Source organism: Clinocottus analis, unplaced genomic scaffold (assembly GCF_023055335.1).
Source record: "Clinocottus analis isolate CAN_PGR_092001 unplaced genomic scaffold, fCliAna1.0.p SCAF_2, whole genome shotgun sequence".
In the NCBI taxonomy this organism is placed as follows: Eukaryota; Metazoa; Chordata; class Actinopteri; order Perciformes; family Cottidae; genus Clinocottus; species Clinocottus analis.
This window is the reverse complement of record NW_027175931.1, coordinates 1,866,085-1,890,028: the sequence shown is the minus strand read 5'-3', so window position 1 is coordinate 1,890,028 and position 23,944 is coordinate 1,866,085.

Here is a 23,944-nt window from a genome sequence, read left to right as displayed (position 1 = left end):
AACAGGTAGCACAAAGGTGGCCACCTCTGGTTTTGAAGACTAAAGACAATTGTGTAGAAGTCTATGCTTCATGTGTTAAAGCTGCATTCTCTCTCCTGACCACCAGGGGGCGACTCCTCTGGTTGTATAGAAGTCTATGCTTCATGTGTTAAAGCTGCATTCTCTCGCCTGACCACCAGGGGCGACTCCTCTGGTTGTATAGAAGTCTATGCTTCATGTGTTAAAGCTGCATTCTCTCTCCTGACCACCAGGGGCCGACTCCTCTGGTTGTATAGAAGTCTATATAAGTGACTCTACTTCTCTCTTGATGTATTCCCTCAGTAAACATTGTAAACATGAGTTTATGTCTCAATCTCTAGTTTCTAGTCTTCTTCTATACAGCACAATGTTCATTCAGTACATTATGGTCTGTTAGAGTCAAACAGACCATAAAGCAGGGGACGCTTTAGGGGCGGGGCTACCAGGTGACTGACAGGTGTACATGGCATCCGCAGCCCTTATTTAAGTGGTCACTTTCAAGTCAAATGGTCACTTTCAAACATCGGGTCCACAAAACCATTAGGCGACGACTACGTCCGCTTCTTCTAAACAGTCTGTTGAAGCACGTCTACCTGCCTGACCTTTTGCAGGTGATGGCTGTTACAGAGTGACAGGGTGGTCCGGCTGTGATATGATAAGTGGCGGGAGTAGAGAGGGGGGGGGGGGGGGGGATGTTCCTTTAAGTGCTTTACTGGCATGCAGCCTCTTGTGAAAGTGAATTGATGCAACATGGTTTTACAGTTAAAATGTCCGGACCAGATTTCCCTTCCTCTCCTCCTTCTCTTTGATCATCCTGATTTTTTTTTTTTATTTATTGAAAAGACTCTTTCCTTTACGAGGTGTCTTTTCACATTTCAATGGAGTGTGTAGACTGAGGAAGGAGGAAGAGGATTTAAGGGCAGAAAAAGGGGAAGAAGAAGAAGAAGAGAAAAAAGGAACAGAAAGGGAAGATTTGAAGTGTTTCAAACAAGAGAGAAGTGGGAGGAGATGCAAAGAAGAACCCGAGGAAAACTGCCTCTCCTCCTTCTCCTTCATCCCTTTTTGTGACTCTAGATCCTTGTTGCCCTCCCTCCTTCCTCCCTCCCTCTCTTCCTCTCACCTAACAGAGTGTATCCTTCAGGCTTCTCCTCACCACCCCGCTGCATTAGAGGAACCTTTTACTGCTGCCTCGGCCCGAATCAGTCACACTCGCTTCCCTCGCTCTCTGCTTCACACACACAGATTCTCCTCAGTCTTCCTCTCTTTTCTCAAACCCTTCCTCCTCCCCTCCCTCCCCCCTTCCCATTCTCCGGCTCCCCGTCTCTTTCTTCACACTACATTCTCTCCGATCTTCTCCACATCATTCTGTTCCCCTTCCCTCTTCTCCGTGACGCCCCGCTCTCCTCTCCGTTTTACTCTCACGATGTCGCCGTCTCTTCGTTTATCCCTCCTTAACCTCTATTTACTCTTTCCATCCATCCTGTATCCCCTCCCCCCCATCTCCCCCATGCTGTCTCTCGACCATCCCTTCTCCCATCGCATCCTGGCCTCCTCACTCTGTCTCCTCCCTCCTCCATCCTCAGTCTGCCGTTTCTGATTTATTTTTTTTGGGGGGTGCAATTTCCTGCCATTCGTTCTCTTCACCTCGCCTCGCTGCACCATATCCCTGACACTCTTTTACCCTCGTTTTCGGTCACTCCACCAACCTGCCCCCCCATTTTATTTTATTTTTTTACCCCTATCAGCGTGTCAGGCCCCGGGTACCAGAGCCAAATGAGATTTGGAGGCCGAGGCCCGTGTGCATGCTCTCCTCCTCCGTCAGATTGGAGTCAGTTACTGTAGGCTGCATGCAGGTATAAACCGTTTACGCCTCGCAGCACCTCTCACCCGGCCGCTCGCCGAGAGAGGGAAGATTCACTTTCCCTCGCAGATTTCTGCAAGGAAGATTTAAAAAAAACAAAAAACTCTCTCGTGTGTTTCCGCTGGCACGGTCTCTCGCTTGCATCTCGCGTGCTTTTTGTGTTTTTCGTCTGGATTTTCCCTTCAGCTCAATACATGTGAGCGGCGATTCTGATCGAATCAGGTCACGTTGGACTCGTCCAATGAGGCCCGCTCGTTATCGTTTTGGTGAAGGGGAAGAAAAACGCTCTCGCTTGTTTGGAGCTCAGGAAGAAGCAGCAATGCCCTCGCAGTATAGTGCAGATATAGTGGGAGAGGAGAAGAGGTTGGCCAATTGCAAACCCAGTTATACCCAGACAGCAAACTCTGGTTCTGAAGAGAAAATCCAACACAAAAGTGTCTTAAAGCTGCATTCTCCTCTGGTTGTATAGAAGTCTATGCTTCATGTGTTAAAGCTGCATTCTCTCTCCTGACCACCAGGGGGCGACTCCTCTGGTTGTATAGAAGTCTATGCTTCATGTGTTAAAGCTGCATTCTCTCTCCTGACCACCAGGGGGCGCCTCCTCTGGTTGTATAGAAGTCTATGCTTCATGTGTTAAAGCTGCATTCTCTCTCCTGACCACCAGGGGGCGACTCCTCTGGTTGTATAGAAGTCTATGCTTCATGTTAAAGCTGCATTCTCTCTCCTGACCACCAGGGGGCGACTCCTCTGGTTGTATAGAAGTCTATGCTTCATGTGTTAAAGCTGCATTCTCTCTCCTGACCACCAGGGGGCAACTCCTCTGGTTGTATAGAAGTCTATGCTTCATGTGTTAAAGCTGTATTCTCTCTCCTGACCACCAGGGGGCAACTCCTCTGGTTGTATAGAAGTCTATGCTTCATGTGTTAAAGCTGCATTCTCTCTCCTGACCACCAGGGGGCGACTCCTCTGGTTGTATAGAAGTCTATGCTTCATGTGTTAAAGCTGCATTCTCTCTCCTGACCACCAGGGGGCGACTCCTCTGGTTGTATAGAAGTCTATGCTTCATGTGTTAAAGCTGCATTCTCTCTCCTGACCACCAGGGGGCGACTCCTCTGGCTCGTCATCACTGTTTAAGTGGCTGTTTGAGCCCTAATTCCTGTTTTTTTTGGTACTTATCTGTCTTCTTTGGACAGTCACACTCACATTTGACCGTAATTTTTGCAGAGAAAATACTTTTATTTCCACTTTCAGCTGCGAGCTTTTCGGTCCTCTTCTGGCCGGTTGCCAATGTATCCTGACACGCAGGTGTTTCCATTTCCTGTGGTTGTTTTCTTCTTATGACTGTGTGGGCTCATAGGGCCCGTAATGGAGTTACATCTTCCAGACTCTCCTGTTAAGTAAGAACAAATTACACCTTCGTCTTTTTATGTAAGTGGAGATCTGTGACCTAATGAATTCCCATCGTAGCGCCGGCTCGTATCCTGTTTCTTATTAGCTAGAAAAACAAATCAAAAAACTGTGTGGGTGTTCGGAGGCTTTCAATCTGCTTAATTGTTTTTCTCCTCGGCTACATACGGACAGCAGGTCAACACAACGCTGACACGCCATCGCCTCATGACGCTGTTCCATAATGGAGTTATGGAAGGAGAATCAGAAAACGATCACCGTTGCAGTAGAAGATCCTAAAGTGCCGGAGTCTGCTGATGATTTAGCTGTGAGTTTGTCACATCTCCTTCCGCATGTTATGCAATCTGTTGCTGTGACAAGAACTGTTGACCCAGAGGAGCTTTAAAAAGTCACTGTTTGTGACGCTTCAACGCCATGGCGTCCTGCGTTCCCCTCCAGCGTCATGTTTGGACAAGTCTACACGCCTATAGTCTCTTCAAAGTAAAGGTAAACGTAGGCTCACCGATCATCACAAGACAATGTGACTTAGGCAAATTTACAAGCTTTTCAAGATGGCGTTCAAGCTAGCATTTAAGCTAGCAATTTAGTTAGCAATTTCGTAAATGAAAATCTCCCATAACTCAACCGGTATTACAGTATGTCTGCTGCGCAGCGTGTCCAGAGGCAGCTTGTGCAGCTCTCTCACATTTGATCAAGTTTTTCGTGTTTTTCGGAAAAAACGGGAAAAATTACTTTTTTATTTATGCTATTATTTTAAGAAGGTGAGACATGCAACAAAACTCCTTTGTTGAGATGAAGTAAGAGATAGTGGTTTGGGTGTAATATAACTGAGTTTGTTCCTGTGGCGTTCTTAAAGCCCAGAAGTCACAGAACCAATAGTGACAAGGCATTTTGAAGCTAGCATTTAAGCTAGCAATTTATTTAGCATTTTTTGTCAATAAAAATCTCACTAAAACATAATATTGAACCCACGTCAGGAGCTCTGCTGGCCTCGTTAGCGACACGGATGAGTCAGAGTCGGACAGAAAGGAGCCCAAAAAAATAAAATGCATTGTTTTGTTCGCTGGCCGTATTTTGGACCAACGGATATTTTCCACGCCAATGACAATTTCCTGAAAACATCGGCGGAAAAACCCGACGGGTTCCAGCCCCGCAGAACCGGAGAAGACCGGTTCCTCACTGCGTCGGCCACAAAGGATCCATCAGAGCCGACGCTGCGATTCTAATTCCACCAACAAGCGCCCCGGTGGACCAAGAATTCAAAAGCAGCCACAGCATGCATCTTTTTTTTTTTTGTCACGATAATAATGTCATAATGTTATTGCCTTTGAACATGAAAAGCACAAGACACCTCTTTCTTTTCCCCTCTTCTCATTGAATGGAAAAGACAAATTGAAAGCAAGTAGATTTAGCAGAATGCAATGCATCCCTGTACCCGCACGCCGTGGCGGGTTTAATCTCTGGTCGTTTGTCATTGCCAAGGCCCGGCAAGGTATGCAGCTGCACAGTTGCGTGCACATCACTGCAAAAAAACAGGGTCGTTGTCTATCTCTGCAACGTCAGCATGGCGGGCATTGCAGACGATCTGTCTTTTCACGGAAAAAAAGTTGATCAAATCTTGTGGAAGAAGCCCAAAATGTTCGGCTCCCCTTTGCCTTCCCTGCAGGGTCAGACCTGTGTAAAAGCCCCAGGGCCACGAGTTCAGCGGGGCAGACGGCAAACCGCCGGTTTATTTCCATGCTTCTGTGCAAAAAAAATAGGTATTTAGTTGTCGTGAGAAGAGGGAGGTCGCTCCATATAGCTGCTCCCCTTTTTATTTTGGACCAGCGTCGGTGGCGCCGGTCGAATGGCTCGCTCCGGGTTGAGTGAACTCTAAATTGGTGGAGGGGAAATAGTTAGCTCCCGCCTGTAGCTCCATCCAGCGCGACCTCGGCCTCGAGTCAATCGAGGGGCAACCGTGCGTGACGGGCCGCGGCGGAAAGGGAGGGGGGGGATGGAGTGAGTATCCATATACTATTTAGGTCAGAAGGAATTCTGGGGCAAGAAAGGCTTTGCAATGCTCGCTGTGTGCGCGTGCAGCAGGTGCATCCACAGCTATTCCTGCAGGTGATTTACAAACAAGCTTGAAAGTGGGCATTGACTTTTTTTGGGGGGGGGTAAAGGTGTCCGTCGCTCCAGGTTGTACAAAACACATTCTCGTTCCCCCGGTTTGGATCGTGGCCCTCGCCATTCAAACCGCGGCGCTCCAGTTTCGGAAAAAATCCTCCTGCACCAATTTTAAGTCCCAGCATGCCCCACTCAGACAATCTTTTGGCATAAAATACGTAATTTTTTCCATTTTTGAACCAAACGACACAGTTTTTGGAATGAAACTCCTTCCTAACAGGCCAAGACTTTGTTTTATTGTGATTTTTGTTGCATATTCTGATTCTTTAGGTCCTAATATTTCCAAAAAGGTGTCTTATTGACGCTCCAGGAGGCATTTTTGGGGAATCTGGCTCATATCATGCTGGATGTTCATAGTTACCATCAAAATATCTTTTAAAAGTGATTTCTTTTGTACATACATATTTTCTCCAAGACTTTGCTGAACAACTAGATAAAATAAACACAAGTATTGGAATTGATTTGGGGTTTCTACAACGACATCTGGAGGTTGCGGTGGAGGCAACACCACCACTTAGTCGGGGGTTAGAGGACGACGTAGTTGGAGCATTTGGTAACGCGCTGGGATGCGATGCCCGTTCGGCGAGGGTTAAGTGCTGCTGAGGACCGCTCGACGCTCGACGCTCGACGCTCGACGCTCGATGACTCCAAGGAACGAGTTGGTTGTAATGTTTTTGTGCCCAACAAGCAGCTGTGAAAGTGAAGCCCGAGTCTGAGCCTCCCAACTCCTGCTGTTCACGTGTTTATTCAAAGTTTATCAATATTGAACGTGTCCAAAGTGCAACAAATTGGACGCCGCACATCCTCGGGAACACACCTGGCAGGTGTGAAGCAGATCGGATGAGCGGTTCTTGACATATGCAAAGAAAACACACACACACACACACACACACACACACACACACACACATGGAGCACACTTAGAGTTGTTGTTGTTTTAAGTCGTCAAAAAGATACGTCACTATTTTAAAAGCCGCCGATGTATTACATGGAGTAAAGTATGTATATACACACTGTATGTGTGTATATATGAGTATAAAAACAATATTATTAACCCTTTGAGGGGCACTTATTGGAATGCTGTCTCAGGGAAATGACCGTGTGTGTTTACTTGCAGGATAAAGCGTTGACGCTGAGGTTGCTGGTATTGAGAAACTGGCACGAGTTCGCTTGATTTGAATGAACTATTCAATGAAAAGTCTTTTGAAGAAGACTTCTAACCCTTCACCGTGAATGAACCTCTAACCCAACACCTCACGTCGTCGCTCCAGCTAACAGGTCACTCGAGGGTCTTTTCACTCCACGCCGTGATTACACACTCCTACATTTTCTCTGCGCTCTGCTGATTTTTCCGAGAGCCCGACGGCGAAGTTTATCACTCAGTATTTAGCGGCGATGTTCAAAAAGCCTTTTTTTTTTCAGGGGAAATCTCTGCAATCAAGAGACACTTAAACTCCACACGTTGAAACCCGGGTCAGCGGCGGCAAAAACAACCACATCGCCCCGGTGTTTTGGAAGGTGCAAATTCTGACTTTACTGGTATGTGACACACACACACACACACACACACACACACACACACACACACACACACACACACACACACACACTCTCCAGTCAGAGTCTTTAAGGGGTCCGGGTCACAGCTGGATTGGCGCCTCTTCACCCGCGGGCCGAGGGCCCGAGGTGGAGCGGAGAAGCCGGCGTATCGGCGGCGTGGAGGTGAAGTGGCTCTAATCTGCTCTCCTGGCAAAAGGCGGCACACGAGGGAGCCACGGGTTGCGCTGGCAAATAGGCGAGGGTTTGGCATCCCCGCCGCGTCCGGCTCAGCGCATCAGCCTCCCGCCGAGCGAAGCGGAGAGGGAGGGAAATGGAGACGGCGTGAGGCCACGTCGAGGAGGACGAGGAGGAGGAGGAGGAGGAGACACTAAAAAAACATTAAAAAACATCTGAAGCCGCGACGTGATGTCATCGTTCAGCCCGTGTGGTGAGGATTGAAAGAAAGAGCGCTCTGGCACTTTGTGAGGGAGGAAAGAAAGACACCCGGAGAAAGAACGAGTGACAGATAAGGAGAGGTAAATGTGCCGGGTTACACGCATGTGAGGGATGATTAATAAACTCTCTGCTCTCCAGCTGGCGGCTGGACGCTCACAGCTCGCTAAAGGTCGCGTTACGTTCTCGTGGCAGCCGGTAAAGAAACTCAACCCGTCGTTTGAACCCCAAATAAATTCTAATACTTGTGTTTATTGTATGTATTTGTTCAGCTAAGTTTTGGGAAAAAAATGTATCTCTGGAAAAACATCACTTTTAAAAGGTATTTTGATTATAACTATGAACATCCAGCATGATATGAGCCAGATTCCCCCTAAAAAGCCTCCTGGAGCGTCAATAAGACACCTTTTTGTAAAGATTAGTACCTAAAGAACCAGAACCTGCAACAAAAACCACAATAAAACAAAGTCTTATCCTGTTAGGAAGGAGTTTCAGTCAAAAAACTGTGTTGTTCGGGTTCAAAAATTGAAAAATTGTGTATTAAAAGGCAAAAGATTGTCTGAATGGGGCATGCTGGGTATTAAAATTGGCGCGGGAAGATTTTTGAGGATGGTTTCTAAAAGGTTAAAGTGCGACCGCGTCGTCGTCCACGTCCTCACGACGGCTGCCGGCCGTTGAATCCGTCATGTGCACGATGCTAACCCGAGAAACCAGCAGAAATGTCTGCACAGGAGTGTGTGTGTGTGTGTGTGTGTGTGTGTGTGTGAGGGGGGGGATACTGCAAAAGTGCCGGTTGAGTTGAGATACACAAACGCACACCTCCCAGTCCTCGCCAAGGCGGCGGCGTGGCTTATCTCGGCGCGGCGGTGCGATAAGGCCCCGGTCTCCTTCCTTGGAGAGAGAGACTGGTGGAAAACGTTTGATCGGTGGAGGAAAAAGCTGGAAAAACAAACAGGGAATTGAGCACTTTTTACTTCTCTCCCCACATCCACTGGCAGGTTTAATCTCCATCACACCCGGGACGCCGAGCCGCTGGAGCGACGTCATTAACAACCGAGCGAGCGGCCTTCCCGCATGGAGTCCTCCCCCGTCCGAGTGCATTTCTGTTCTCTTTATTCAGCGGCCTCCTCCCTCCTCGTCTCCCCTTTTTGTATTTCGTGCGCTGTAGAAAGCAATAAAGGCGACTGACAGACGGAGGTGGAGGCGGCGTGGGGGGAGGAGGAAGGAGGGAGGGAAGGAGACGGAACAGGTGAGGAGAGGTGAGGAGATAAACAAATGGGAGGATACATCGAGGACGACGGCGGCGGCGGCGGCGGCGAGGATCCGGACTGTGTCTCCAATGTGCCGCCGCCGCTCGGCTGGAGAGAGAGAGAGAAGCGACGGGACGAGCAAATGAGGGAGGAGACGCCGGGTGACGGGCGGAGGAAGGAGGGAGTGATGGAGGGGAGAGGTGTGAGGTTTATCAGAGTTACTCTACACTAATGAGGGCTCAGGAGAGGTGGAGGGAGCGAGACAGGAAGTCTTACAACCTCTACAGGAAGAGTTTATCATAGCATGATGTGTTTGTGTGTCTCTTGTTTGAGCTAATCAGTGTGTGCGGCATGTTGGGACACGCTTTCCGTCTCTCTGCTGGTGAAGGAAGACTTCCCCTGCATGCGTTTTGTCTTTATCTTTAATCGCTGCCCCCTTCATAATGTTTCCATCTTCCACATCATCCCTTCAGAAAAATTATTTGACTAAAATAGGACATAATGGGACACCTCTGTGAGAATCATTTTCTCTGCCCCTAGTGGAGAAAATGTGCACATATTACACAGACTTGAGTGGAGAAGCAACAGGTTAAAGCTCGTTCAGTCAGCTCCTCCATGTGTTATCAGAAGACTTGTTTAATTGAACGAAAGCTCCGCTGATTCGGTGATGAGCACATTGAATTTCCTCTGAATTCTTCCCAATAAAAGGCCTCGGTTATGACGTGATTTAAAAGCTTTTCTTTTCAAGGAATGTCGGGGCAGAAACTTCAAACCACAGAGACTGTTTGAAGCTACAAAGCTAGCGACGGCCGAACACACAGATTTCTGTCTGGTCTCACGCGCTCGTTTGATGGCGACCCAGCGAGATCTAACCGGGTAACGGAAACGCAAACCGGCGCGTCGTGGTTCGAGACGGTGCGACCAAAAGACTCCGGTCTGGTCTGACCCCCTCGAGCGGCGTGGAATGAACTTCTATGAACTTCTATGAACTTCTATGAACTTCTATGAACTTCTATGAACTTCTTCTCACTGTTCAGTTTGTTCACTTGCGCAGTGAAACGACTTGAAAGATGGCGATTCGGGTGACGCATATCTTGGTGGATAAAACATGTTGCCTCGACAAAATGGAGGGATTTTAAACGCCAAAGATACGAGCTCCATGACAGTAAACATTTCCCACTTCAGGGACAATTGATTCTCAAACTTTTTTCACTTGGGAATTGTTCATTTTCGGCCTTTTTCTCGATTTTGCATAATTCCTTAAATTCACCTCTTAAAGACACTTATGTGATGTTCATCCATGTGTTACATCAAACCGCCTCAGCTCTCTACTTGAGGGCGAGATGGAGATTTCAGGGACACATATCAGTTTGTGAAGGAACCGGCTTTAGTGAAGTCTTTTTATCGTAATAAACAAAGTTAACAGACAGTTTAGTTTCGCTGCACAATGACAAACTTTCTTTGCTCCAGACTCAATGTAAACATTGAAGGTAAATGCTAATAGTAGCATTTTCACAGCACATTGTTACTTAACAAATCTTTGGTTTAATTAAGTTAATGTTGACTCAGCTTCACTCGGGATGCGAACTCTGATCTCCTGAGTGAAAGTCCTGTGTTTGTAGAAACAATTCAACCGATCCAAAAAATATGAAAGATCTGTTATTGTTTTTTTAAATGGGTTGCAAATAAACTTTACTTCTCTCTCTCTCTCTCTCTCTCTCTCTCTCTCTCTCTCTCTCTCTCTCTCTCTCTCTCTCTCGCTCTCTCTCTCTCTCTCCTGGTTGATTTCAGGTTTTCTCGAGAAAGTTCCTGTGTAGAAAAGGTTAACTTCCCTCGAATTACTGTCTGACAGCAAATGTGCATCCAAGAGCAGTGTGTGTGTGTGTGTGTGTGTGTGTGTGTGTGTGTGTGTGTGTGTGTGTGTGTGTGTGAGAGAGAGAGAGATTCAGACAAAATGCATATTTATGGTGTTTATTGATCTACAATGTAAATTGGAAAGCGTGTGAGACACAGTTTGTTTAAAGCGAGTGACTCGCTTCTACACTCTCAGTTCATATTCATGGAACGCCAGTTTTATTTTATATATATATATATATATATATATATATATATATATATATATATATATATATATATATATATATATAGCAACACCCTTGAACAGTACATCAGTACATTATTGACGATACAGAACTGCCTCTCTTGCTTAAATATGTATTTCCATTCTTTGCACTTAAATGAAAGGGAAGATGTTTATATGACAGATTTAAACAGATGCAAACAACAACAACAACAACAACAACAACAACAACAACAACGTTCTGCATCTGTCAGATGACCACGTCCAAATAATTTAAATAAAACCGATGGAAATTTTTTTTAAAAGCTGGAAAAAGACATGAACATTCATATATTCACTCCATCGCACTAACTCGATCGTCCCCAAAAGCTCATTGACATTGATGATTGCAGGTTTATTCTGAGTCCAATATTTTCCCCCCACATTGCTGATATTGATTGATCGGTCGTGAAAGTGAATGAAGTCTCTCTCTCTTTAATCGGTTTGCAGCCATGCGAGCAGCTTCTCATTGTCTTTAAACGACGCTCCTCCAACTTCACGGCCGGTCGCCATCCAGTCGATTCCCAAACCGGCTCATCGCTTTGTTCCCCTTCTCTTCTCCTCCCTCTCTCCCTCTCCCTCTCTCTCTCTCTCTCTCTCTCTGCTCTCATTCATCCTCCCTCTCTTTTTGACTCCTCCGTGAACCGTGAGGGAAAACACTCGCTCCGCCATCCTCATAGCCGCTTTTACCGAGCATTAGCCCGGAGACTCGGCCGCTTTCATCCGATTCTATCCAAACACACACACACATGCATGCATAACACAAACCTGTGCATATAGATCCACACACACACACACACACACACACACACACGCTGCACACAGGTGGATGTGGTTCACTGCACTCCTTCAAACTCATTGCAGTTGAAATAATTCAGTCTCATTTGAATATCGGCACAATTTGTTCTTTTGAATTAGCCCCTTTCACACTGTGACGAGGGGGAAGCCTATGAAACGTACATACCAAAACACCACACACACACACACACACACACACACACCTTCAGTCAGTCCTGCCTACAGAGGAACTGGTGTAATTATCAGGTTTTACGGCTTTGATTTTCCAGCGGCGAGGACTGGAGGCGGCGATATCGGAGCGAGTATTCCCTTCCCGCGGCTCCACGGGTGTCCTCCATCCATCTTGTTTGGTGGGCAGAGGGCCACTGTGAACCTCTGTCAACTAAAAGACCGGCCATTTTCACTCCCTCACACTCCTGATACCCCCCCCCCCCCTCCCTCCCCCCGCCTCCCCCCTCCCTCCTGCTGTGCGTATGGCTCGACAATCACTTGTGTATCGGTGGCGAAGTCCAGACCGGACCAAACGAAAGTGCCGGTTGATACGCCGTCCCGCTGGGCGAGTGATGCTCCAATTGACTGGGTGTGTCAGGGTGTGTGCGTGTGTGTCTGTGTGTGTGTCTGTGTGTAATGGGTGTCCATTCCGGCTTGAAGTGTTGTCAATTTGTGATGATTTATATGTGCGATACAAATCCCCGTTTTCCACAATTCCGAGGAGTGTGTGGCACACGCCTCGTCACATATGTTCACGGGGCTGTGTTTGCGTGTGGTCTCTGGTCAGGTTGTAAGTGTGTGTGTGTGTGTGTGTATGTGTGTGTGACAGGCGGGGTGTAGCGATTGCCATTTTAATTTTAATGATGAAGTCAGTGGAGTAGAGATAGTTCTAATTTGCTCCGGCCTCCCCAGTGGCCCAGCATAATGGACTGAAAATGGGCTCCGAATTAAAGTCGTGGGCCTTCGAAACACAGCCAGGTGGAGCAACACACAACACAACACACACACAGACACACACACGCACACACAGCACTGCATGTGAGCTGAACCCCATCATCAGAGAGGATGGTGCGGCGCGACGGTCGATATCTTGTGTTATTATCTCAGACCACAACTGAACACTATTAGAATGAGTTAGTCGTGTGTGTCTTTGTGATCGCACGGGGGTTCCTAAGGAGATTGTCGTGTGCGTTTAAATAACGCAAGCGGCGTAATTGAAGTGCGCAAATTATGTGACACAATGACATCCATGTTGAGTCACAGTTTGGTTTCACACGGGGGACAAACAGCATTTTAAAAATTGCCGTCTGTCGGCCACTTTTTTTGTTTACAGGCGCCGAAAAAACACTTTCGCAAAAGGTCACGCCGGAGCTTCCTCGCTCACCGACATTTTAGGAACTGAGATGTTTTGGCAAGATGGAGCCAAAAGATACCGAGGTCATAGGAAGTGAGGTTGAGGAGCGAGGAATCAGGAAACGAGAAAGACTCCTCATGTTTTCTGTGAGGAAGGGTTTTTTAAAAACTTTTTGTTATTTTACATGTTCAGTTCCCCGTGTTTGCTCCGTGTTCCTCGTGTGTCCTACTCTCTCCTGACCACCAGGGGGCGACTCCTCTGGTTGTATAGAAGTCTATGATTTATGTGTTAAAGCTGCATTCTCTCTCCTGACCACCAGGGGCGACTCCTCTGGTTGTATAGAAGTCTATGCTTCATGTGTTAAAGCTGCATTCTCTCTCCTGACCACCAGGGGGCGACTCCTCTGGTTGTATAGAAGTCTATGCTTCATGTGTTAAAGCTGCATTCTCTCTCCTGACCACCAGGGGGCGACTCCTCTGGTTGTATAGAAGTCTATGCTTCATGTGTTAAAGCTGCATTCTCTCTCCTGACCACCAGGGGGCGACTCCTCTGGTTGTATAGAAGTCTATGCTTCATGTGTTAAAGCTGCATTCTCTCTCCTGACCACTAGGGGGCGACTCCTCTGGTTGTATAGAAGTCTATATAAGTGACTCTACTTCTCTCTTGATGTATTCCCTCAGTAAACATTGTAAACATGAGTTTATGTCTCAATCCCTAGTTTCAAGTCTTCTTCTATACAGCATGATGTTCATTTAGTACTTTATGGTCTGTTAGAGTCAAACAGAAAGCAGAACTCGAGGCTTCAAATTGGCAGTCCACAAAGGTTGTGTGTGATTCATGGCATAAAAACATCATACGTTTCAAACTGCTTATTAACGCACATATTCTTTCTGAATTAACTTCCCATTGGAGGACACCAGAAGTGGGCGGGGCATCACGCCTCTGTTACGACCTCGAACCGGACTCCATCTCCTCTCTTGGTGACAGCTCTAAACCAAAACCTGGTGAATCGGCACTTACTCTCTTTTTCATTAAAATTAAATTAAAACTATCAACGCTTTCAATTAATTTTAATATGGTTTCGAGTGTTTCCTGCGAACTCATCGCAGCAGAGTCAGCAGATGGATATCTCTCGGCCTCTCGGAGTGAGCCGCACGCCTTGACGCCTTTGCTTTGGCTGAGAAAAGACGTCTCTCATGAGCACTTGGTATTGCTGACATTCATCATTGTGACATTTTATTCTCCATGATGCCCAAAGTCAGACTAGTCTAGCGTTGCCTTATTTTTTATTCTTTTAGAAAACGCTATATTACAAGTCATCGATTGACAAGCGACAACAACAACAACATGATAGTGCAGATCCCAGTGGTGGAGAGTACACATGTACATTTACTCAAGTACACTTGTCACATTTGATGCGAGTAAGTTGAGACCAACGCAAGAGACGCAAACTAAAGATTTAACTATTCGTTACAATTTAAAAAAGAAAACACTGGGAAGCGAAGACAGAGAGAACATGAGGAGCAGCGATTCGACTGGTGGTCAGTATAAATAATGCAGCTTTAACACATGAAGCATGGACTTCTATACAACCAGAGGAGTCGCCCCCTGGTGGTCAGGAGAGAGAATGCAGCTTTAACACACGAAGCATAGACTTCTATACAACCAGAGGAGTCGCCCCCTGGTGGTCAGGAGAGAGAATGCAGCTTTAACACATGAAGCATTGACTTCTATACAACCAGAGGAGTCGCCCCCCGGTGGTCAGGAGAGAGAATGCAGCTTTAACACATGAAGCATTGACTTCTATACAACCAGAGGAGTCGCCCCCTGGTGGTCAGGAGAGAGAATGCAGCTTTAACACATGAAGCATAGACTTCTATACAACCAGAGGAGTCGCCCCCTGGTGGTCAGGAGAGAGAATGCAGCTTTAACACATTTCCGCTTTGCATTATTTTTTAGAACTGAATATTTCTGCCTGCGTTTCTTTTGGCTGTGTCGTCTCTCAAATTACATATTTTACTTATAAATCAACAGTTTTATGACAAAATGAGACTTTCTTGACTTAAAAAACATTACATATGTAATTCATGGCAGAAATCATACAGGATCAATCTAATATTGGTCTCTCGCGGTGACAACCACACATGTTTTCACCTGTAGTAACTTCCCACAATGCTCCACCAGTGGGGGGGCGGGACTCTAGAGACAATATTGTCTTTCCAATGCTGGTCCTCTGCTCACCTGTGTGACAGGTTGGAAAAGAGCCCAATGGGGTTAATCCTGGCTAAGTGCAGAGTAGATAACACGCTGGTTATGACAAACCCCTCACTGTGTGTGTTGCATTGTCTAATTGAGAGAACAAGTGTCCAAGTTGTAACAACATTTTTACTTGCTGATTGGCCGAGGGCGGCATCCTTCAGAGAGGATGGAGAGATTATAAAACATTGCCAGAAAGTGTCTGCTCACAGGAGACATATGTTTGGGGCGTGTGATAGTGCAGTGAACTGCTGTATATTTAATAGTTTTCCTCCATAGGCCAATTTTTTTTTTTCGCCTGAAAGTCTGGTTTGAATTCTTAAGATAGCAGGATTTCACCAAAAAACCCTCAAGTTAAGTGCATCGACTCCCCCGACTTCTTCTGGTTGAACGTCCTCGTTTGCTTCACCACATGCTGAAAAGGATCCTCTCACTCCAAGAGGGGAAGAGAGAGCAGAGAGAGTGGAGCGGTGGTGCAACGGGGAGGAGACGGTCTTGTCTTGTTGTCGGTGATTTACAATGTTTAGTAACGCTGCGCAATTAATCACTTTTTCTATAATTGCAGGGGTGGCAAGGTGGAAAGAAGAGTGACTCGTCATGAAGCCTCTCGTTGTGTTAGCGTTGAGATACGTGCCTCTTTGGAGCAAGGTTAGACGCGAATATACATTAATAACTAAGAGAAAACAACAACAACAACAACAACAACAACAACAACAACAACAGAGATACAAGCATTGAGAAAGTGTTGAGGGATTGTGATGCTAATACTTTCAATGTGTTGACTTTAATAATGTGTCAACTAGTTGTACGGTGTTAAAGCTGCATTCTCTCTCCTGACCACCAGGGTTGTATAGAAGTCTAGGCTTCATGTGTTAAAGCTGCATTCTCTCTCCTGACCACCAGGGGGCGACTCCTCTGGTTGTATAGAAGTCTATGCTTCATGTGTTAAAGCTGCATTCTCTCCCCTGACCACCAGGGGGCGACTCCTCTGGTTGTATAGAAGTCTATGCTTCATGTGTTAAAGCTGCATTCTCTCTCCTGACCACCAGGGGGCGACTCCTCTGGTTGTATAGAAGTCTATATAAGTGACTCTACTTCTCTCTTGATGTATTCCCTCAGTAAACATTGTAAACATGAGTTTATGTCTCAATCTCTAGTTTCTAGTCTTCTTCTATACAGCCTGATGTTCATTTAGTACATTATGGTCTGTTAGAGTCAAACAGACCATAAAGCAGGAGACGCTTTAGGGGCGGGGCTACAAGTTGATTGACAGGTCGCCACCAGAGACGTGTGCGACGTCTCTACGTCGCTCCTCCTCCGTCCAGATATGGTCACTTTCGTTCAGTATTTGCAAAAATCCAAGATGGCGACGGCCAAAATGCCGAACTCGAGGCTCCAGAAGGACAGTCAACAAACTAACGTGACGACCACGTCCCTCTTCTTCTGCAACGTGACTCAAACACACATTAACAATTTACATTGTTCGCCAGGAAGTCATGGCATCCATGGTGACGACACGTTAGGATCAAATGTTTTCAAAGCTTCAGCCACAAAAAAGACTAAAAATCCTAATAAATCATCCTGTTTACCATTATTTCTATAATCCGTTTCCCTTTAAAAAAGTACAATTCTTGCTCACTGGACTCGGGCTGGACACATATTTCTGCAGGGCTGTTGGATTGCATTAGTGCGGACACGTCTTCCTGCTGCTGTATCCGCCCCACGAAGCCGTCCGTCGCGCTGTGTTTGTTGAACCTCACGTCTTCCTGTATCTGTGTTTCTGCTCACCTGAATGTCAAACTGACAAACCGGATTAGAGTTAGTGCCAAACAATCAAGATCAAATAAGTGTGGCTGAGCGTTATCGTTCCTTCACCCGCTTCCCTTCCTTTAAGCATGTTTTCCCTCCCCGTCTCCTAGCAGGAAATCAACACACCAGCAGGGGCCGATAGGACTAACGATCAATACAAATGGCTCGATGATTACTTGGCCCACGGGCGCAGATTTCTGGCTTGCAGACTTCTTGGCCAATAGTGGGTTTGGAACCGAAAGCACACAGTGGAAGTCTCTCAACAACTGCTCATCCTCGCTCACAAACACAACTGTTTGGTGATGGAGGACATGTGATGCAGGCAACTCATCCAACGTTTCATCCGCTGAGGCAAAAGGAGTAAAAAAAAAAAAAAGGCCTTGTTCTAAAGCCAGATTATTGTTATTATTCTGGTTTATTTGGAGTGTGGTGATACATTTTTATCATTTGTGAAAACGTGGAAAAAAAAGATTAGGGGATTTTTTTTTTTTTTTTTACTGAATGCAAAGTATTTAATATTTAAAGCTGAATTACTTTGTGCCAATAAATATTCATGTTTTTGCAGCCAATGAACATAAAGTTACCATATTTGGAATACGGAGGAGTAACTTATATGCCTCTTGTGTCGACCTGTCAATCACCTTGTAGCCCCGCCCCTAAGGCATCAAGAGAGAAGTAGTCACTTATATAGACTTCTATACAACCAGAGGAGTCGCCCCCTGGTGGTCAGGAGAGAATGCAGCTTTAACACATGAATCATAGACTTCTATACAACCAGAGCAGTCGCCCCCTGGCGGTCAGGAGAGAGAATGCAGCTTTAACACATGAAGCAGAGACTTCTATACAACCAGAGGAGTCGCCTCCTGGTGGTCAGGAGAGAGAATGCAGCTTTAACACATGAAGCAGAGACTTCTATACAACCAGAGCAGTCGCCCCCTGGCGGTCAGGAGAGAGAATGCAGCTTTAACACATGAAGCAGAGACTTCTATACAACCAGAGGAGTGCCCCTCTCAACTCCTGCAGACTCTTTCTTTCTTTTTAACTCCGCTATGTGCTGGATCAGCTCCCTTCAGTCCTCCGTGTCCCAATAAAGTAGAGTGGCGGCTCCTGACAACACGGGGACGGAATCAATCAACACTTCCAATCAAGCCTAATGGAAATCACAACACAGGGGTGTGGCTGTGTAGTTGTGTGTGTGTGTGTGTGTGTGTGTGTGTGTGTGTGTGTGTGTGTGTGTGTGTGAATGACCCCCGATATCCTGCTCAAACTAATTAACACACATTCTAATCACCATACTGCACTTGTAAGAAGTTTTTGATGTGAGTAACTTTGTTGTTAACCCATCACTCCCCTCACACCAGACTGCTGATGTCTCTAATGAACCGGATTCATTACCTCCTATCCGGGTGCCTAATTTTTGTACCAGAAGCAGAGCTACACATTAAGGTTAATGCAGGCGCACAATTATTTTGGCCGGAAAACACTGCAGGCTACGTTGCATGAACCGAAACAGCCGCGTGTAATTATCTTAGCCGCAAAACAAGCCGACTCCTTTGACAATCCGCTAATAGGAACACAAAAATATCTATTCAATTAAGGCGGCGGCGGTGACAACCGCGTGGTGTTTCCTGATGCGGCTGTGGTGTAATTATCTACTGCCCTGTTATGTGGAGGAGCGCTAGTCTAGTCAGGAAGCCCACGCTGAGCGGCTAAAACTAATGGCAATAAAAGCCGGAGGGGGTTCGTTATTAACCAATCAAAAGCCTCCCTGACCAGAAGAAAAACCAGATAAGTGGACAAATTGTCAGACTTTAACATGTTAAGACAAATGTTCAATTTCCTGTTTGCCTCAGACAGTCGTTGATGGTTTCTGTTACCGCCAATGACTTTACCACGTGTTTCTTAATGTGTGGGTGTGTATATTGTGTACTGCTGACAGATGCCTCTTTGTGTTATTGTCAATAAAAGTGGACACAATGTATTTTCTAGACTTGTGTGTTTTAATGGCGCAGACCAACACTGACACCAATATTATTCATATCTCAACCATCACCATGTTTTCCTACACATTTCTTTTCAAAATAACTTTTACAGGGAACAATTGTGGAGTTTTAATACTTCCTGTTTCATGATGACGTGGATTGCATGTACATGCATTTACTGTAATTATAGTGCATTCATATTTGTAGATATTGCCGCATGAAAACAGCCTGATTATTACTTTCATAAAAAAAGGGGGTTGTTCCTTATGAATCAATTAAACTTTAAAGGTCGCGCTTGAAGCTGATATTCTGGTTCCTGTCCAGAAGCTGCATGTTCCCGGCTCTCAGAACCGTAGTTTATTCTAACCGACATTATGTAGATCACACGGCTGGTGCGCCGACAAACACAAACAGGACATTGTTGGGTTTTTTTTAATTAGCGGCGCAGTTAACTGCCGACACAGCTGCGTGTCGACGCCCGCTCGCTCGCCTGATGATGCTACCGCTGTCAGAGCGGCAGGACGCTGACATTTAACTCGTCTCGGGTTGTTCGGCGGTTCGTCAATTAGCTGGTCGTTGAACCCGCGGATCTCCGAAAGTCTCATTCTGTCCACTTTCATGCCCCTCCGCCCTCCTCCCATCTTCCTATCTTTGGAGGTAATTTATTGAGATTTACCTGATTAGGAGCACACAACATCTCACACACAAAAACACACACTCTTCCCTCTTCAGCCCCCACGATCAATACGTGTCAGAGAGAAACCTCGCCACTGGCCGGAGGGTCCTCGCTCCTTTTCGCTGGCCGTCTTTCTCTCCGTCTCGTAAATTCACAAAGGTTGCTTCAAGGCAGGTTTTTTTTTCATATTCATTTTAACTTTGCACACTCATATTGTATTAAACACAAAACAAATACGTCCTCTGAACGGACTGACGTGGGGGAACATCCGACTGGTCTCACCCAACATTCGTAGATATACAAAAAAGTAGATAATCCACAATTTAAAACATGTTTTAGCTTGTTGTCCAACGAGCGTGGACTTGATGTTGGTGCACTTTTGTGGGAAAACAATTGAAAAAAAGAGAAGTATCTTTTCATAAGATGTCAGAGGAAGAGTTGTTCGAGGATACTGCTGGAAAATATTGTCTTGATCAGCTGATTTGTCCAGAATCTCTTATAATGCGGCTTCTCTCAGTGGGTGGTTGTGCATTAGACAACTTTCTTTGGGATAATTGTTCTTCACCTGTTGATCCTCTCCTGTTGAACCTTTCATCAAACACCTGTCTTTCAAACGTTTAAAAGAAAACCTGTAGATAAGCTTGCAGGTGCAAGCTTATACAACAAAGTATTACAGCAGGCACACACACAATGTAACAGAAGAAGTAGTGGAGGATAAAGAAGTGACAAATCGGTGGATTAAAACTGTAGTTGACGTCGAGATTTTGGAGTTTTAACCCAATAGGCTTCATCTTTTTTGCTTTGTTGTCTCTCGCTTCCTCTCGCTCGCTTCCTCTCGCTCGCTTCCTCTCGCTCGCTTCATTGAACAGATGAATAAAAAGTTTCAGCCGCAGGAGATCTCCTGCCCCGGGTCCGCCGCTCTATTGAATTTGAGGTTTTGCTCCTCGGGTGAAGCTTAACTTCTACCTGGAACTTCAGGAATATTCTTCTTTTTCGAAGGATTTTTTCGCAACGGCAGGTTCTGCTGCAAAGTTTGCTCGGGTTACGCAACGAATAGTGCTGTCCTGCAATTTAATAAATCAAGCTTGAGGTGTTTTTCTACAGATTGCCGCTGACAGATAAGCCTCCGACGTTCAACTCTTAAGGTCATTCATGATCGAAAGAGAAAAAGGCTTTGAAACCGTAGGCGGCGATGCCAAAAGGTGATTCCTGTCTCCTCTCATTCAGAACCAGACTTTGACGAGTCTGGACCTCGAATTATTGTTAGAAATTATATTGACCTGAAATTCAAGAGAGAAGTGGAATCATTTTTATAACTGACTTCTATACAACCAGAGGAGTCGCCCCGTGGTGGTCAGGAGAGAGAATGCAGCTTTAACACATGAAGCATAGACTTCTATACAACCAGAGGAGGCGCCCCCTGGTGGTCAGGAGAGAGAATGCAGCTTTAACACATGAAGCATAGACTTCTATACAACCAGAGGAGTCGCCCCCTGGTGGTCAGGAGAGAAAATGCAGCTTTAACACATGAAGCATAGACTTCTATACAACCAGAGGAGTCGCCCCCTGGTGGTCAGGAGAGAGAATGCAGCTTTTAACACATGAAGCATAGACTTCTATACAACCAGAGGAGTCGCCCCCTGGTGGCCAGGAGAGAAAATGCAGCTTTTAACACATGAAGCATAGACTTCTATACAACCAGAGTTGCCACCCCGTGGTTCAACTTTTCTTCTGCTGATTTACAGCAGAACTGAGTTTGACAGTCTGAGCTAACAGTGACTGAAAGAGGGGGCGGGGCTTAACAAACCCCAAAAACCTTCTCACTGGTTTTATTGCTCCGTATCACAGTCGCTGTTTATCCATTTAAATCCTTCCTCATTCGTTCCTCTTCATATCCGCTCGTCCCGTATCAGCGTCACACCATCAGTTTGGTCTCTCTTGCTTTCCGTGATTTATTTCCCTCTCGCTCTCCGCTCCGTTTCTTCTTTATCGCCCTCCTTCTCGCTCGCGGCGATGTCGTAATCCATCACACCTGAGGAACAAGGTGTGCACCTGACGGTCAGGGTTCCCAGCGAGTCTGCGTGGTCCATGTCCGGAGGTGGACTCTGGATCTGGTGCAATCCTCTGTCACAAAGTTTTCCTCTCCCCATCCTTCACCTGTTTTGGAGCGCTTACAGCTCGATGACACCGACATTAATTTCCAGAGGATTCTGCCAGTTTTGGGTTCAACACCAACTGGCGGAAACCAAACAAATGTCCTGATGGAAGCCAAGTTTGAACCAAGCAAAGAAAAACTCAAACGTTTTTGTTTTTTTTGGACTGAATATGGTTCATAACATGCCAAAGCTTTCCCGGATTGTGTTTATTGCTGCAGATGTCGATGCTTTAGGTCTGAATCTTTCTGAAAAAGGTGCACTATTAGTCTGTGGGATGTTGGTAAGTCACCGAAAAATATGTTTTTAAAACTCTAGAAGAATCCTTTCTGATGCACTTTGCTCACACTGACGCTGGATGTTTATAGTGATGATCACAATATCTTGAAAAAGTGGGTTTTTTATTTTATTTTGTATTTATTTATTCTTTACCTTCAGTTTATTGTAGTTCTGTGTCGGGAGGACCGAGCAAAATAAGCTTTTCATTGTATAGAATAACTGTTATCTGTGCTTAAGACAGTAAAAACATCTTGAATCTTGAAACATGACGTACGAACGATCTTTTTTCTGAAAGAGGAACTTTTCTCAACCTAAAGAGTACTTGGACCTGAAGTACTCGTGCCAGGTGTCTCCAAATACTTCATTATTACTCTGAATATGGATGTAGAAGGCATGATTTCCACTCCTTCACTGTCGTATTTGTACTCGTAGTAGAAGTACAGCATCTGAGGACTCTATCCACCGCCGCATGTTTGTGTTTCCAGCCGAGCTGAGTCCGACGCGCCACATTAACTCTGAATCACATCCAGCTGATCCACAGTCACAGCGGGGAGGGACACCAGCGGGAAAAAACATCTTTATTTCAAGGGAGGCTTCATTTTCTTCTTCTTTTTTTTGGGAGTGGGGGTGAGGGGGTCTGCGATGAACGAGTCAGAGAGCAGTTTGATTCTGACTCATCCGAAAAAGGTGAATCCGGAAAGCTGCGCTGGAGTCGCTGGATTACCTGTACGGTGTTTTCAGAGAGAAACACACTCTTTATTAATGTCAAAAGAGAATGAGAAATGTATTTAACCCCCCCCCCCCACACACACACACACACACACACACCTGCGCACACACACACATGCATCATTCATTTTACTTTCAAATGAGATGCACACACACACTTGGCAGCTGTTGACTCACATATATGCATACACATACAGTCATTTCACTCTCAAATATAAGCACTCACGGGCCACTGGCAACATTTCACTGTAAATCACACACACACACACACACACACACACACACACACACACACACACACATCTATACCCTGGGCAGCTGTTGAGTCAGTCAGTGGGTTCGCTGGTCCGTGGTAATAACGGTGGGAAGGCTGCTGAATGTTTAGCGGCTGCAGCAGAGGGCGATCCCAGCATGGCTCCTCCTGCCAGCAGCCCTGCTACACACACACACACACACACACACACACACACACACACACACACACACACACGCTATCTGCCACCTTTTCAGCCGACCCATCTATGAAAGTCCATTCTCCAGAGGGAGGAGGGGAGAATATGAGGAGATGAGGAGAGACAACAGCTTCATATCGCCCGGAGAGGACGTTCAATAGCGAGACGCAGGAACACGAGGAAATTGAAGACATGACAGCGAGAAAACAGGAAATATAATAAAGTACCAGACGCCATTCATACGCCCGGGATTAATAGTCTATTATGGTCAATTATTCTTCACGGGGGGCCAGAACACGCAATGAGCGCGAGTTACGACACACACACACACACACACACACACACACACACACACACACACACACACACACACACACAGTACAAAAGCAAATCTGCTTTGTATATTTATGAAAGAAAAGAAAGGTTGTATGGAGGCAGCTAGCAGAAACAGCAGCTGGTCTGATGGAGACCTGAATATCCTGTGTTTAGTCTATATTCCCTGCTTTATGGTCTGTTTGACTCTAACAGACCATAATGTACTAAATGAACATCATGCTGTATAGAAGAAGACTAGAAACTAGAGATTGAGACATAAACTCATGTTTACAATGTTTACTGAGGGAATACATCAAGAGAGAAGTAGAGTCACTTA